Raw genomic sequence first — 18,630 nt, 5'->3', positions numbered from 1 at the left:
TCCAGAAAAACATCTATTTCTGCTTTATTGACTATGCCAAAGCCTTTGACTGTGTGGATCACAATAAATTGTGGAAAATTCTGAAAGAGATGGGAATACCAGACCATCTGACCTGTGTCTTGAGAAATCTGTATGCAGGTCAGGAAGCAACAGTTAGAACTGGACATGGAACAACAGACTGGTTCCAAATAGGAAAAGGAGTCCGTCAAGGCTGTATATTGTCACCCGGCTTATTTAACTTGTATGCAGAGTACATCATGAGAAACGCTGGGCTGGAAGAAACACAAGCTGGAATCAAGATTGCTGGGAGAAATATCAATAACCTCAGATATGCGGATGACACCACCCTGATGGCAGAAAGTGAAGAAGAACTAAAGAGCCTCTTGATGAAGGTGAAAGAGGAGAGTGAAAAAGTTGGCTTAAAGCTCAACGTTCAGAAAACTAAGATCATGGCATCTGGTCCCATCACTTCATGGGAAATAGATGGGGAAACAGTGGAAACAGTGTCAGACTTTATTTTTGGGGGCTCCAAAATCACTGCAGGTGGTGATTGCAGCCATGAAATTAAAAGACACTTACTCCTTGGAAGGAATGTTATGACCAACCTAGACAGCATATTTAAAACAGAGACATTACTTTGCCAACAAAGGTCCATCTAGTCAAGGCTATGGTTTTTCCAGTGGTCGTGTATGGATGTGAGAGTTGGACAGTGAAGAAAGCTGAGCGCCGCAGAATTGATGCTTTTGAACTGTGGTGTTGGAGAAGACTCTTGAGAGTCCCTTGGACTGCAAGGAGATCCAACCAGTCCATCCTAAAGGAGATCAGTCCTGGGTGTTCATTGAAAGGACTGGTGTTGAAGCTGAAACTCCAATACTTTGGCCACCTCATGCGAAGAGTTGACTCTTCGGAAAAGACCCTAATGCTGGGAAGAATTTGGGGCAGGAGGAGAAGGAGATGACAGAAGATGAGATGGCTGGATGGCATGACTGACTCGATGGACATGGGTTTGGGTAGACTCCAGGAGTTGGTGATGGACAGGGAGGCCTGGTGTGCTGCGATTCATGGGGTTGCAAAGAGTCGGACACGACTGAGCGACTGCACTGAACTGAGGGACATGATGCCCAGCTAGGCTGTACTTTGATTTTCAGCCTATTATTCTATCAGTTAGAAACTTGATTCTGTCCTTACATATTATGCCACCACTCCCAATTTTATGGATTTGGAAGTTTTTCCTTTGATAGACATGCTTGGAGGAAGCATCCACACAAGTGATTTGCTTGAATGCAGATAAAATTCTAAGTATAACACTCATCGCTCAGAAGAGGGTAGAAAACCATGATTTTATTTTTAAATCAGAATTTTTTCTTTGTGCATTTTTTCTGCTGTTAAAGATTCTATAAAATGATCCTGACAGCATGAATGGCTATGCAGGTAATTTGCCAATGCCAGCTGAGTGCAACCCAGAAGGTGCCTAAACCCACTGGCACACTGGTGCCAGTGATATCCCATATTAGTAGCTGCTTATGTTGGCCTAACTCTAGAAATTGTCCTGTTTTGTGAGTTTAATCCTCATCAACAGAGGATTCCCCCATGCTCCACCTCCATTTCTAAAAATGCAAATGAAAGTGATTTATAGTTTGGGATATTTTCAAATTCTCCATAAAAGGACATTTCTGTGTTCTTAGGCTGTGAATGATGAACCAACCAGAAGTTGAAAATCTTTATCACAAGAGCTTCATATCAGCCATGGGTCTATCTCTTTTCAACAGGAAACTTGCACTTGCAGAGTGGAGATAAATAAAAGCCTTGTTCACAGCCTCCACTTCTTTGTGTTGTCACAATCATTCCCTGCCTGTGTCATCCATACGACAGGGAGAAGGAAGTGGTTAATACCAGCCTCACACACACACAGGTCATACTGTGCAGAAGAAGATGGGAGGTGGTTTCAACAATGGGGAAAATGCTTCACAATTGTATGTTCTCATATGTAAACTGGTGAGCCCTGTCCTCAAAAATAAGAAAAACAGATCTTCCATCATTCTCTTCTAGGGAAAAGACTGAACTTAGGAGGAGGATTATTAAATACAAAGAGGGTTAGGGATGGGGGAGATCAACAGGGCAGCTAGACAAGTGAAGAAATAATCCATTCCCTTGCTAATAGGAAAATGGGAAAGGCACCTGGTATAGAGCATTCAGGGCAAAGTACATCCTTTCACTGCAGCTAATAAAAGCTCTCCATTTCAGGTGACCTTTCAGCAGTAACAGATGAAGAGAGTGGAAAGTTCTTGCAAATAGAAATAAATGCTTCATAGAAGGAAGTGACATCTCAGAACAGACCTGCTTGGGACAACTACAACTGAGGAAACACAGTGTCCTTAATAATAGCCTGCACTCAACCTCATGTCCCTTGGGGCCACAGCCAGGAGACCCAGGATAACTCATTAATGTTGAACACCTACTATGTACCATAGCAGTCACAATTCTCTTTGCAAGCCATTTTGATAGATGTCAACCAACAAAAGTAACTAAGACTGAGTCCCAAGGCAGATAGTTCAGCTCAGTTCAGTCGCTCAGTCATGTCCGACTCTTTGCGACCCCATGGATTGCAGCACGCCAGGCCTCTCCGTCCATCACCAACTCCCAGAGTCTACCCAAACCCATGTCCATCGAGTCAGTGATGCCATCAAACCATCTCACCCTCTGTAATCCCCTTCTCCTCCTGCCCCCAATCCTACCCAGCATCAGGGTCTTTTCCAGTGAGTCAACCCTTCGCATGAGGTGGCCAAAGTATTGGAGTTTCAGCTTCAATATCAGTCCTTCCAATGAACACCCAGGATTGATCTCCTTTAGGATGGATTGATTGGATCTCCTTGCAGTCCAAGGGACTCTCAAAAGTCTTCTCCAACACCACAGTTCAAAAGCATCAATTCTGCGGCGTTCAGCTTTCTTCACCGTCCAACTCTCACATCCATACATGACCACTGGAAAAGCCATAGCCTTGACTAGACGGCAGATAAGCACTTAAAGAATATTGTTTTTTCAAGGCATGTTTGGGCAGGTTGCCTGCCAGTTACTTTCACATTACACTGTTGCTTTTTTTTTTAACTCCCTGAAGTATACTCACACACCCTCTATGAGAAAAATTGAAATTAGCAAATAACATTTATGGATAGCACAGAATTACCTCTCCATGATTTGAGGCTTCTAGTAGCAACAGAAATGTGAATCAAAAATGAAACTGGATTAGGGGTCATGAGACAGTCTGAGAGTTATCGATTATCGTACGAGATACTTTATGCAAAACCCTAGCATGTTGCCTGGAGAAGACTAATTACTCAAAATATCACAGCTGTTGGCATTGTAATAACAAGTGTTATTGATGTTTTTACTTCTGGTGTTATAATTATTATGACTGAGGCCATTACATATCAATAGTTCTAAAATTATCCCTACTTTATAGGGGCTAATTTCCTAGAGATGAATTGAGGAAAATGGGGGAAGAGAACCTTCCTTCCTAATGAAAGATATATAGGGAAAAAGTGCCAAGAAAGGTATAGTGTACATCCTTAGAATGAATGCTTGGGAAAGTCAGCAATATTTTACATACAAGTTCATATAAGTTACCTAAAACACCAATGCCTGGACTAGAATTATGTCACACATTAAAGGAGACAGATGTGGACTACAGGATGACCTAGAGGTTGGTGCTTTCATTAAGGAAGGAGACAGAAGATGAGTCTGTGTAGGTAGATGGCAGAATATTTCAGCTTTAAATTCATTATATGTGTCAAGCCTAGATAATCTAAAGGCTTCTTAGTTGCAGACAAAGAAGCCATTATATCTAGCTTAACAAGAAAGGTCTATATTATAGGGTGGCAGATAGTTCACATAACTTATCGGATGGCCAGGGCAATAAGACTGAGTCCAACACTACACTGTGATGAGAAATTTTCGACCACACCATTGAACCTCTGCAGCAGATACCTTGTTGCTGTTGTTACCTGCTGCTCAGTAGTCATGCCAAAAGGGACCAGAAAGCAGAACTTCCACTACAGCTGCACCATGGAAACCACATACTTCTGCAATGAGGTCTGATCTCACACATGCTCTCCAAGTCTCCCACAACTGTATCAACTTAGCAGAATCTAGGTAATGTAAGAAATTCTTAGCTTCATGATAATTGCTAAGAATATAGATTTTTCCTAAAGTATAAGAGAGTATGAGGAAAAGGTATTGGAAGTGGGTATTGAATCAATTCATCTGTAGCATCTATAACATCAGATTTGGAAACTAAGTAGCTTTTTAAGGGTATCTGGTTATTAAATCTGGGGATCTCTTTTCATACTAAGTGGCCTGGAGCTGTTCCGGGACTATGGAATGGTAACTACGGTCAACATTCAACTTGATGGACAGAAGCCCAGACAAAACCTAGAAACCTTTTATTTTGCTGAACTCAGGAAGCCTCAGCACAGGCTACATTGGTTACTCTCAGTATTGAAAGCTGCTTATGTGCCTTGACTTTAATGGTACTCTCAGGCTGGAGGTATAGATGTAGATCAGTGTATCTCAAAATCTATCCTGCATAACACCCTCATCAAAATCCTTTGGGGTGTTTATTAAAGCAAAGATCATTGGGCCCCCCTCCAAACTCTGGAGCAGAATCTCTGGACTAGTGGGAACTATAGAGTTAGAGGACCACTTATCTGTGTTTTGAATATATGCTCCCATGCTCATAGAGCCTAGACTTAGAGTGTAGTAAAATCCCTAGTTATTTCTATAAGAGCTTATTATCCAAGTCTAAAAGTTGTAAAGTAGGGAGGAAGTCGGAAACTCCTCTTTGGCCTTGTAAACTCAAACTTTACGAATTTACCTATAAGCTCAGGCCACAAGAGCTGAGAATGACAATATACTGAGACTCAATTAAAATGTATAATGTTTTAAAGCTACATTAGCATACTGTCACATCCTAAGCATCAAAAATACATAAATCAAAATTGAACTCATAATAATCCGAACATTTGCGTGCAGAATCTCTTGCTCAGTTAGAGGAATAAGGTCACAGGCCTGAAAAATTGGTTACAGGTGTCTCTAAGGAGATGGTATTAAAACATTTACACATGGTATGCCCTGTATTTACATGCAAGCTAGCCTCTCTGCTATGTTTTCCTATGAATGTGTTTAACTCTACAGAGAAATGTGACAACCAACTCCTAGCATATGGAAGTATTTCCACATGGCAAATTATATGGGAACTAGGGAGAACGAGAAGGATTTGTAAATACTGAGTTTAAATGTACCTTTTCAAATTCTATTAGACCTAAATCTTGCTGTATTTAACTAAAATCAACCTACATTTACTGAAAACCTACTGTGTGCCAAAATCATTCTAGATGCTTTCTCATATGTTATCTCATTTAATTTTTAGAACAATCCTGTAAGGTAAGCATTTTCAATTCTGTTTCATAGTTGAGAATATCAAAGTTCCAAGAGATTGGGTAACGTGTCACAGAGAAAAGAAGTGAAGCCAGGACTTCCTGGCAGCAAATCCCATTCTCTTTCTACTCTATAATTTTAATTAATGCCAATTAAGTATTATTTAATATTTAGTTAATACAACCCACTATATCTCACAGCAAAATACATTTTTACTAAGACCAGTATCTCATTTGATTCTAGTGACAGCACACAGGCCTAATAGAGAATGATGTTATCATTGCACATTGGAAAAACAGAAATCCCAGGAGATTCAGGAATTCTTCACAGGTCACAAAGCTCACAGCATCTGAGCCCTATTCTTTTGATTCCAAATACATGTTCTATTTGCTATCTCGGAGTTCAGGAAAGGAGAATTAACATTACTCTGTCCTAGTTTACAGTAATCTGCTCAGCATTTTACATATGTGACTCCTAATCCTCATCACAACTCTGAAAAGTAAGAAGTAGACCCATTTCACAGATGTCTAAACAATGACTTAAGCTGAAGTTGGGGCTTCCCTTGTGGCTCAGCTGGTAAAGAATTCACCTGCAATGCAGAAAACCTGGGTTCGATCCCTGGGTTGGGAAGATCCCTTGCAGAAGGGAAAGGCTACCCACTCCAGTATTCTGGCCTGGAAAATTTTATGGACTGTATAGTCCATGGGGTCGCAAAGAGTTGGACACGGCTGAGCAACTTTCACTTCAAGCTGAAGTTAATCAGTGTTAGAAGCAATTCAAACCCAAATCCGTGTGACACTGATAAAATTACATATTACACATACACACACGCACACAGGCTTCGCTCGTGGCTCAGATGGTAAAGAATCTGCCTGCAATGTGGTGGCCCCAGGTTCAATCCCTGGGTCTGAAAGATCCCCTGGAGAAGGGAATGACAACCCACTTCAGTATTCTTCAGTATCCAGTCCTGGTGAAACCCATGGACAAAGGAGCCTGGCGGGTTACAGTTCACAGGGTCACAAAGAGTCGGACACAGCTGAGCGACTAACTTTCACTTTCACCATAAAGAAAGGACAGATAGCTCTTAACAGAACTTTCTATTTGGAAACTCCTAGTTTTGATCATGAACGTGTTGTTATTCACTACCCTTAAACATGAAAGTAGAATGAGCAAATATAGACAACACTCTTTCAGTGGATTCCATACAGGCACGACTGTACCTAAAAGAAGAAGAAACTGGTGGGTCATTTTAAAAGCACTTGGCCATGCCTGTGAATGTCCACTGCCAGGAAAACTTCAAATAATTATGTCCTTCATGCCATTCACCCAGTGTCATTCTTGGAAGTGATGTTCTCGAGGATTAAGTTATAAACAGACATGTAGAATCAATGAGGCCTTGTGCTTAGAACTCCTTGTAAATGAACAGAAAACTGGGTAAGTAGAATTTGTTTACCGAATGAGAATATCAGGGAAGCCAGTACTTTCACAGATACTCTGAAAATCACAGTTGCTATAAAATACATGAGATTTTACCCGAGGACCAATAAGTATTTTCTTTGTTAACCAATAGTTCAGCAGGTAAGAATAACAGTCACTAAGACTTGTGTGTATTTTTTGTAGATTATAAAATATGTCACACAGAAACATCATTTGATTTTCAGATTTTAAAACACCTTAATCCCATTACTTGGCCCACAGTGGGCTTTCAATAAATGTAGTTGCAAAGAAAAGAACTGAACCGAGTTAACTGTTATCCTTTTCAAACACATGAGAAAATGGATAAGTGACTCACTAAGGGTAAATGACTTGCCCAGTTTCACATATAAGCTTTGATACATTATTAAATTCTTTTACTCATTCATGAGTCTTTTAGAAATTATCTAATTCCATATTGCTATCAAGGAGTAACAGTAGACCATCTGATATACATCAAAATTGAGTATTTTTTCCATTAATATGCCTCTCCATCTTAGTCAAAAAACCTGGATTTGATCAATTTTGGTTTCCAGAAGAGAACCCTTGAAGAATTTAAATCCAGATTTTTTGAGTGATCCATATGCCTGAATCAGTTGTTTTTGTCAAACATTCATTACCTCATGGCCCAGATTTCCATAATTAAATGAGGTCAAATGAGAATATATGGAAACTGAAAAGCAGTGTGTTAATATTAGCTGTTATCAGTCAGATGTATTTCTCTTATAAATACAAAGATAGTAAAGGGCTTCCTTTATGAAAGAAAGAATTGTCCAGCCAGCTTACAAAAAAGTGTGTTATTGTACATCTTGAATACAGAAATTCAAAGACAAATATGATTGATAATAACATTGCTATATTAGACTCTCTGACAAAATAAGCTTAAAGTTTGGAGTTTGATGTTTGAAAGGACAGTCAAACATTACAGGCATAGAGAACTTTTACAGATTTAGTCCATTATGAAAATCAAAGATTTACCCAGGCATAATCCTCTTAAAACATGATCATCTATGGTTTTCATATATTACAAACTCAGCCTCCTTTACGTCTTCAACCATTAAAAAGCTGTTACTAAAAAAAAAAAATTGTAAGGCATTGGAAGGAATATATAGTATACTGTATTCAAATAAAGGCATTTATTGAATGCCTACTAGGTGACCAATAACTGCAAAAAAATGATTACTATCTCCATTTCACTGATGAGGAAACTGAGATTTAGACTCGTTAAGGCACTTATCAAAGATGATAAAGATAATAATTAACAAAGACATGCACTAAGCACAAGTATTCCAATGTTGTGTCCCATATTCATTTTTCCCTAAACTTCTCTGTAAGTTTCAAAGTTGACCAATGTATAGATCCAGAATGGCAACACTAATAGCCTTTTGTTCTTTTCGTTGTCTTTTATTAATGTAACTATTTTTAACATTTGCTTTCACTTAATTTCTTAACCACTCTATTTTGTATCTCTATTTAAGGATTCAGCTATTAAACATAACAAAAAGACTTCTGGTGTTAAAGATGCCTTTGTTTCAGCTATTATTCCCAAAGCAACAAGAAATATGAACAACAGAATTCAAAATCTTTTCTGGATCAAACCTCGAAACATCTATAAAATCCCACTGTATATGATTAAAAGATGTTAAGATGTGGGATCAATGCAAGAAAAGAAGCCTGCAGGAGCAGATCTCAATATGTCAGGAGAGCACAATCACAAAAACAGATGGGGCACTGAAAGAAGCAAAACACAATTATCCCATCTTTGGGGAAAAAAATAAAGGGAACAAGATGCCCAGGCAATGAAGAGTACCAGAAAGTAAGCAAGCAGACAGACAGACATCCCCTTTCTGTAAGAAACAGTTCATTGATGAGCTGCAATGAAAAAGAAAAGTCAAAGGCTAAGGAAATAAAATATGCAAAAAATTACCACACAGACATAAACATACATATACACTCGGGGATGGAAGATGGGAAGGAAAAAAGACAGAAAACTTTCACTTCATTGTGAAATAGGGAGACTCCTACTGGCCTGTGATATACCTTGGTTCTTCTCCCATGAACTTCCTACACATGCAGTCTGAGAACTCAATAATTCATTTTATTCAAAAGTAAAAGCAATATTCAAAAAGAACCAAAGATTGTTTAAGAAAAAAGGAAGAAATTGACAAAATTGTTTTTCTCTTCTCACACACACACACACACACAAATGCACATATAGAAGAAGTGTTGTTAGTGGCTCAGACAGTAAAGAATCCACCTGCAATGTGGGAGACCTGGGTTCAACCCCTGGGTTGGTAAGATCCCCTGGAGGAGGGCATGGCCACCCACTCCAGTACTGTTGCCTGGAGAATCCCCACGGATAGAGGTGCCTGGCGGGCTACAGTCCATGGGGTCGCGAAGAGTCTGACACAACGGAGCAACTAAGCACAGCACAGGAAACGTTAACAGGCAGAGGAAAATCATGATGAAAGCTATTGTGCTGAATCAAAAAGCATTTAAAAAAATCAAAGAACCCAAAGTAAAAAATACAAGAGTTTAGGGAATACGTAGCTGAATGATAGAAAAAAGTAAAATAAGAGAGGTCAGAGCTAAGAAAAGATGAAGAATAAAAAGCATTAGGGCTTCCCTGGTGGTCCAGTGGCTGAGAATCTGCTTTGCATTGCATGGAACACCAGCTCGATCCCTGATTCAGGAAGATTCCACATGCTGCGAAGCAACTAAGCCTGTGCACCACGACTACTGATCCTGTGCTCTAGAGCCCTTGAGCTGCAACTACCGAGCCCATGAGCTCTAGAACCTGTGCTCTGCAACAAGAGAACCACTGCAATGAGAAGCTCATGTACCACAATGAAGATCAGTCCCCACTCATCACAACTGAAGAAAGTCCATGCACAGCAATGCAGACCCAGCACAGCCAAAAGTAAACAAACTAGCTAACAAATAGATTCTTAAATATTCTAAAAAAAGTAAAAGCATTAAAATAATGAAGACAATATTATAAACAATGCACACAAAAAAGAATAGTCTTATGAAAACACAGTAAAGAGTAAAGGATGATAAAATTGCAAAAAGTAAACAGAATTAAATTGAAACAATTCATAAAAGTAGCTTAGAAAAATTATATCAATAAAAAATAGACTAAGGAGATCTTTCACACGATTAATAATCTTAAAGAAAACAAAATACAAGGAGAAAATTTAAGATATATTTCAAGAAAACTTTCAGAAAGAAAACAATGCTTGGTCCAAAAATTAAAATGGTCCATTCTGTCCGAGAAAATGAATATATTACAGGACAATGAATAAAAACATATCTCAATAATACATTACATGTCAAAAGAAACCTCTGGGCATTCAAACAAAATACTACCTATAATAATAAAACAAAATCAGCTAACCTTGGGTTTCTCAAGGGCAATCTTCAAGAATACAATAAAGTTACAGCAAATACTATGCTTACCAAATCCTAGAGGAAGATTTGTAATAATTCAAGTAAAAAGACGAGAGAAAAACATTTGTAACTTGTAAAACCGAGAAAATATAAATTATATAAAAAGGAAACGCCCAAGTAAATTAAGAAATGAATATGAGGAAAAAGTCTGGCAGTGACCACTGAATACAGGTAGTCACAAGCCCAAGTCTAAAACAACTGTGGAAATTATAAATATAAAATACAAATTTTAGAAACCATTATAATGTAGAAATACTTTTAAAATATATATTTAAGCACATAATATGAAAAGCATACATGTATGGTACCACAAGAATCAAAAAAGAAACAAGAAATAAGGATAGGAAAAAGTGAAGACTGCTACTTTTATCACTGCCTAATATACTGTTGTTAAAAAATAGAGAATTGAGTACATCATATAAAGTTACAATTATGAAGGAAACAAATAGAACTTAAAACAAAATATAAACTTAAACAATCATCAAAAAGAAAACATATCATTTGGGGAAAGATTTTTTTTGAAGAATCAATAAAATATAATGTGTATTTAATATTTTATTGCAAAATTAAGATTAGCCTATCTATTAAGGCCATTAATAAAAACAGGGCAAACTCACATATTAAGTAGGAAGAAAAACTAATTCATAAAGAAAATATGACTACATATCACAAACAAAAATACATTATGTGTTAATTACATATATGAATATATAAACATCTATTCTCATAGATAATTTTACAACTTAATAATAGACAATCCAAATTAAAATGGGCAATCTGAAATTCATTTCTCCAAAAAAGATACACAAATTGCCAGTAAATACTAGAATGTGCCTAACATCATTAGCCATTAAGGGGAAATATGAATCAAAATCACCATTAGGTCTTACTTCACACTAACTACCATCAGTTCAGTTCAGTCACTCAGTTGTGTCTCTTTGTGACCCCATGGACTGCAGCACACCAGGCTTCCCTGTTCATCACCAACTCCTGGAGCCTACTCAAATTCATGTCCATCACGTCGGTGATGCCATCCAACCATCTCATCCTCTGTTGTCCCCTTCTCCTCCAGCAAAATCTTTCCCAGCATCAGGGTCTTTTCCAATGACCAGTTCTTCACATCAGGTGGCCAGAGTATTGGAGTTTCAGCTTCAGCATCAGTCTTTCCAATGAATAGTCAGGACTGATTTCCTTTAGGATTGACTGGTTGGATTACCATGAATATAATCAAAAAAGACACACTAACAAGTGTTGACAAGTATGTGAAGATATTAGAAGCCCCATATATTGCGTGTGAGAATTTAAAATTATGCAGTCCCTTTGGGAAACAGTTTAGTAGTTCCTCAAAATGCTAAATATAGAATTACCATATGGTCAGGAAATTCCACTCCTGGGTATCTACCCAAGAGAAATTAAAACACATGTCCACAAAAATACTTATACACAAATGTTGGTAGCAGCATTATTTATAATGCCTAACAAGCAGAAACAATCCAAATTCCATCAGCTAAAGAACAGATCAATAAGATGTGGTATATCCATAAAAAGAATATTATTTGGCAACAAAAGGGATGATGTACTGATACACTATATAACACGAAGAAACATGAAAACATGATGCTAACTGGAAGAAGCCAGTCACAAAAAACCATGTACTGCATCATTCCATGTACATGAAATGTCAAGAATGGGTAAATTTTTATAGAGAGAGTAGATTAGTCATAAGTTACCTAGTGCTGGTTGGTGAAGCGGTAGGAAGTAGGGGGAAGCTGTGGGTAAATAGGGAGTGATGCTAATAAGTATGTAGTTCCTTTTTGAGAGAATGAAATGTCCTAAAATTGTGGTGAGGGTTGCAAAACTGTCTGTTAACACTAAAAACTATTTGATTGTGTAGTTAAATGGGCAGATTATATGATGTGCTGGTTATATCTTATTAAAGCCATTAAAAATAAACTATTAGTGTATAAAAGAGGGCAAAGAACAAATATATAGATGGGAAATTAGAATAAGAAACTGACTACATATACAATTTTAAAGATTACAGAAGACAATTTTGTTTTGATTCTAGAAATTAACTAGAAAACCTGAATGCAATGGCTCATTTTCTAGGATAATATAAATTACCAAAAAAAAAAAAAAAAAAAGACCAATGAAATGTTGGAAAATCAAAAATAAGTTACCACATGAGACACAGACAAAGTTGTCAAAAACTACTCAACTCCTCTCCACCAGAGGATCAGAACCAAACATTTTATATATATATTGAATACTATTTAAACTGTTCAAGAGTAAAGAAAATACAAACACTCCTCATTTTTAATGAAGTCCGCAATCTAATGAATTTAATCAGTTCAGTTCAGTTGCTCAGTTGTGTCTCTTTGTGACCCCATGGACTGCAGCATGCCAAGCCTCACTGTCCATCACCAACTCCCGGAGGTTATTCAAACTCATGTCCATCAAGTCTGTGATGCCATCCAACCATCTCATCCTCTGTCATCCCCTTCTCCTCCTGCCTTCAATCTTTCCCAGCAGCAGGTTTCAAATGAGTCAGTTCTTCACATCAGGTGGCCAAAGTATTGGAGTTTCAGCTTCAGCATCAGTCCTTCCAATGAATATTCAGGACTGATTTCCTTTAGGATGGACTGGTTGGGTCTCCTTGCTGTCTAAGGGACTCTCAAGAGTCTTCTCCAACACCACAGTTCAAAAGCATCAATTCTTTGGCACTCAGTTTTCTTTATAGTCCAACTCTCACATCCACACATGACTACTGGAAAAACCATAGCTTTGACTAGATGGACCTTTGTTGGCAAAGTAATGAATTTAATGAAAACTTTTAATTTTCATAATTAACAAAAATATTAATATCAAATCTAACAATGATAGCACCAACCTCACTTATAAGAATTCATGAAAAAAATCCTAGATAAAATATAAACAAGCAGAAACCAGAAACACATAAGTGGAAAGTGAACCACAACCAAATTGGGGTCATATCATAGATAGCCCAATGTTAGGAAATAGTATCATATTAAAAGATTAAAGGAGAAAAATATGATTATTTCTGTTGATGCTAAAAGGGCATCAAATCAAATTCAAAACTATTTTTGATTTTTATAACTTTTATTAACATAGAAATTAATTGATACTTATAAGACATGATATATATGTGTGAGGGAAAGAGCAAATAACCATCAAACCTACAAGTAAAACATTAAAAGCATTCTTAGCCAGGAAAGAAAATAAGACAAACTGTAGAATGTTATCAGTTGAATATATACAAAATTAATATCACACCATAATATAAGATTCTGCTTACAATAGGAAAAAAAAATCATGAACATAAAATATATAGAAATAAGCCTAACAAGACTTAGCCAAAATCTAGGCAACTTTAAAACTTACCAAAAATTCCAGAAAAAGGCTCGAATAAAAGAAAGGAATGCCCTATTCTTAGACAGAAAAACACAATATTTTGAATATGTATATTATTTCTAGACACCCAAATTTGACCTGGTCCTAATAAGAATATAAACAGGACTTTTATTTTTACAATCAGACAAATTCTAAATTTCACGTGGAGAAAAAACATGAAAGAATATACAAGAAAATGCTGAAAAAGCAGTGAGGGAGAGCTACTCCTAAAAGATATTAGAAATATTTATATTTAATATATTATATATTTACATTTAAACTGGCATAATTAATTCAATGTAGTACTTGTGCATGAATGAAAAGTTTAGAAATAGAAAAACTATGTACAGGAATTTAGTATACAATGATGTGATCATTTGGGGAAATGATGGATTGTTCAATAAATGAGTAACCTTCTAGGGGAAAAACAAAAAAGTTCCTTGCCACATAACTACTTTCATGGATCTCCACCATAAATTATGGACGGATAAATGGTTTAAGTGGCTGAAACTGCAACATTCCATAAAGAAAACATTAATTTTTTTAATAATCTTAAAGATAAATCTCAGTATGATATGAAACTTGGTGATTACAAAAGACTACAAAAAAAACTAACAAAAAAGATTGCTGTATCTTTCAAATTTTTATGCATGGCAAATAAAAACTAAAGTTAAAAGACAAAACTTGGGCAGAAATAAATAACACATAGGAAGGCCATTTTTGTGTATCGACAGAGCTCCTGAAGATCAACAAGAAAATAATTAACAAGAAAATGGTCATTTCCTTACAGAAAAGTTGGGAAAGAACATGAATATGTTCTTTACAGAAGAGTAAACACAAAAGTTTTAGACATGATAAAATGTTCAAATTCATCCACAATAAAAGAAATGCAAACTGAAACTAAATGAGACAATATTCAATAGGCAAAGTCAAAACCCATTCTAAAATTCTGTGTTTCTCAGGGGAAGGAAAACAGGGAAACTCTCCTATTCTGTTGGTAGGAATTTAAGTTAGTACTAGGACAGTTTAATAGATATTAAAAAGACACAATAAAAAAGACACCTTAAATTTCAAAACTGAAAACTGCTATACACTGCTGAGAGAAATTAAAGAAGACCTAAATGAATGAAGAGATATACTATGTTAATGGACCGGAAAACTCAACAGAGCTAAGATGTTAATTCTCCCTGTATTGATCTATAACTTTAATGCAGCAAGTTTTAACCATGTTTTTTAATTCCAAAATTTATATGGAAAAGAAAAGGACCTAGACTATCTAAAACAATTTTGAAGATAATAAAGTTGGGGGATTACAATCAAGACAGTGTAGTATTGGCATAACGGGAGGTAAAGAGAAATGGAATGGGAGTCGGAGATACAGACTCACTCATACATGGACCATCAATGATTTCAATACTGATGCCAAAACAATTCAATGAGGAAAGGAACAGCTTTCAACAAATGATGCTGGAACAAGTTTTAAAAGATGTGAGGATTAAAAAAACAAGTACTTCAAAACCTACCTCACACCATACACAAAAGGTAATCTGAGATGGATTATAGACCTAAATGTGTAGCAAAACTGTAAGGTATCTCGGAGAAAAAAAAGATATGATTGTAAACTTGGGATATGAAAATATTTCTTAGAAAGAACACAACAAATCAGGATGTAATTATAAAAGAAAAATATTAATAGACTAAACTTCACAAAATAAAATTATCTGCTCATAAAAAGATATTGATAAGAAACTAAAAAGGCAAGCACAGACTGGAAGAAAATATTCACAAAACTATATCTGACAAAGAACTTATTTCTATAATTTTAAAACCGCATACAAATCAATAACAAAAAGATAAACAATCTCAATTTTTTAAATGGCAAGAGACTTGGAACACCTCACATAAAGAAAAATATATGAATGACAAATAAGGACATAGAAAGATACTCAACGCTATTAGTCATCAAGGAAAAGCAATTTAAAACCACAATAAGATACAGTTTTCATATTCATTCAAATATGTAATATTTTTAAATGACAACAACAAATATTGGTGAAGATGCAGAGAAATTTGAACTCTCATACATTGCTAACGGGAATGTAGAAACTGCATGGCAGTCTCTAACAAAGTTAAACATGCATCTACCCTATGACCTAAATGTTCTATTCTACACATTTACCCAAGAGAAATGAAAACATATACCCACGAAGAAACTGTTAAAAGAATGTTCTTGGCAACTTTGTTCATAATAGCATCAAACTGGAAATGACTCAAAAGTCTATCAAAAGAGAATGGGTAAAAATTTCTGATATATTCATAAAACTGAACACTATCCAGCAATAACCAAACTACTTACATACCCAACAACATGGAATGAACCTCAAAAATACTATATTGAGCAAAAATGTGCATGCTGTCAGCTTCCATTTATATGAAATTCAAGAACAGGTGACATCCAACTACCTTCAGAAATAAGACAGTGATCGTCTAGTAAGGAAATGGGAATTGACTAGAAAAGGCACAAGGAACTTTTGAGGTCATGGAAATGCTCCATACCTCTATTAGAGTGGTGCCTTACATGGGTAGATACACTTATCAGAACCTATCAAGTTATATACTTAATATACATGTATTTCACTGTATATAAATTTAGCCTCAATTAATAAAAAACAATGAAGGAAAAAAATCTACATTCACTTTGATCTTACAACTCTAAGAATTTATCTTAAAGAGAACACATAGTGTTCACTGTAATACATTCTAAAACATTCTAAATATCCACAAATATCCACAATGAAAAAAAAAATGATGTACCACAAATGATAAAGAATGAGGTTCAATATATAAAGTGCTAAGTTTAAAAGGCAAGGTATAGAACAGCACTTATGATACACTATCACAAGTATTTAAGAACAACACAGTAAATATCTAGAAGGATAAAAGGAGATTAGTGACCCTGCTTGTCTCCAAGGAACTGGGTGACTGAGGGACCTGGGGTAGGAAGGACTTATTTTTCAACATTTATCCTTTGTATCTCTTGAATTGCATATCAATTGGACCTCGTTTCTTCTAAACTTACACCAATGACTTCTTCCTACCAGAGACAAAAAAAACGGAAGATTTTGTTAAAAAAAAAAAGGGGGGGGATAAAGAACAGAAGGGAAAAGGAAGTAGAGAAGAACAAGTGTCAAGATAAAGAATCTTAGAAAAGTTAAAATGGAGTTTACTGAAAGGGAAAGTGAAGCAAATTTAAAAACTGAGAAGAATAAAGACTGTTGATTTTGATTTTGTCGATACAGAAACAGAAAAATACAAGGAGAAGGGCAGTTGCTTCCTTAGGACTCATGATAGTTAATCGGACACTAGAGGATAAAAGGGCAAAAGGCATATTAAATAACTGTTTTCCATCTGCAGTTACAATCAAAGAAAGTGGATAGTCAGACAAACTGAGGATCAGGTTTCCAGGGATGAAAGAAGAGGGGCAGATACAAATCAGAGTGGAAATTAAGTCTTTGGAAATTCAGAAGGATCTCCCCAAAGCATGAAACCTGTGCAGGGAGGAGAATTCAACATGTGGGTGAGGCTTGGCAGGCCGGTCCCTGAACTCACAGCTCACGAGGGCTGGCAAAAGCTGCCTCCTTTCAAAATGGATGGTAGAGGCAGAGATGAGAACAGAGACTCAGGGGCTTTGCACAGTGCTAAGGCTGCAGGCTCCCTCCTCTATTGCAGGAGAAGGCCTAGCTCAGGATCTTTGCCTTATCTTCAGTTAATATTTGCACAGCTCTTCCTAGGCTTTCACTTCCCTGGGAGCTCAGCCTCTCTGATGTCTGAGGGGATAACAAAATCCACCTGTCCATTCATTCATTCATTCATTCATTATTTGGACAGATGTCTCTTGGTTACCAACTATGCGTCTGATACTCTAAGTATTGATGAAATAAAGATAGGTTAATAATCATTAAGATATCCCAGTCTAGAAGGAGAAAAGAAATAATAGATAAGGCAGACACAGCAAAATGTTAATTGCAGAATCCATAAGGTGGGATTATTTGCTTTCAATTTTTCTGTAATTTTGAAAGCCTTTATAATAAAATATTGAAAAAAATAAATTAAAATACAACATGACAAGTGCTTATTGACACTGAATTCACAGTGAGGAGGCCACCATTTTTCTAATGATTGTTAATGGGAATAGCATAAACAGAGATGTATAGTCAAGTAAGTTTGGTTAAAGTAAGTCAAGTAATATTTGGTTAAACAAAAGTAAACACGTTCTTTACTGCTTCGTGTACTGATATCTCCAAGACGTTCTAGACCACATGACTCTTCTAAGACCAAATGTGTAGAATTTTCCAGGTTTATTTGACTATATAACACTTTCCCTACCCCCTGCAGAAATGTCATAGGGTTACACAGGTAGTGTTACATCTACTGCACATGGGGATTCCTTCTTCAGCTCACAGTCTAAACAGGAGTTTATTTTTCTCACGTATGGCTGTTTAATGCATACAAGCTAGTAATAACAGCACCGCGTTCATGCATAGAAACACTGAGTGATGGCCTTATATAACACGAAGATCAGAAACACAAAAATGAATTAAGAAAAAACAAACAGGAAGACTCACTTCAAACACATGCTTAAGCAAAATTTAAGCACTTAAATAATACTAGTTAAGGACTCTGAAATGAGAAAGGGGCATCAGCTCAGTCCAGACTGACATACAGGAGAGGAAAAGCAGTACTGAAACACTGTAGACAGCAAAGGATTTTTTGCCCCGTGGGTTTAGAGTCCTTTGATGAAGGAGATGGATATCAGATCCCACAAAATAGTATTTAGAATTATCCCTAAATAGGACTGTATAG

This window comes from Giraffa tippelskirchi, chromosome 1, assembly GCF_054371585.1.
Source record: "Giraffa tippelskirchi isolate mGirTip1 chromosome 1, T2T-mGirTip1v1.2.pri, whole genome shotgun sequence".
NCBI lineage: Eukaryota > Metazoa > Chordata > Mammalia > Artiodactyla > Giraffidae > Giraffa > Giraffa tippelskirchi.
Note: the sequence above shows the minus strand (reverse complement) of the source record.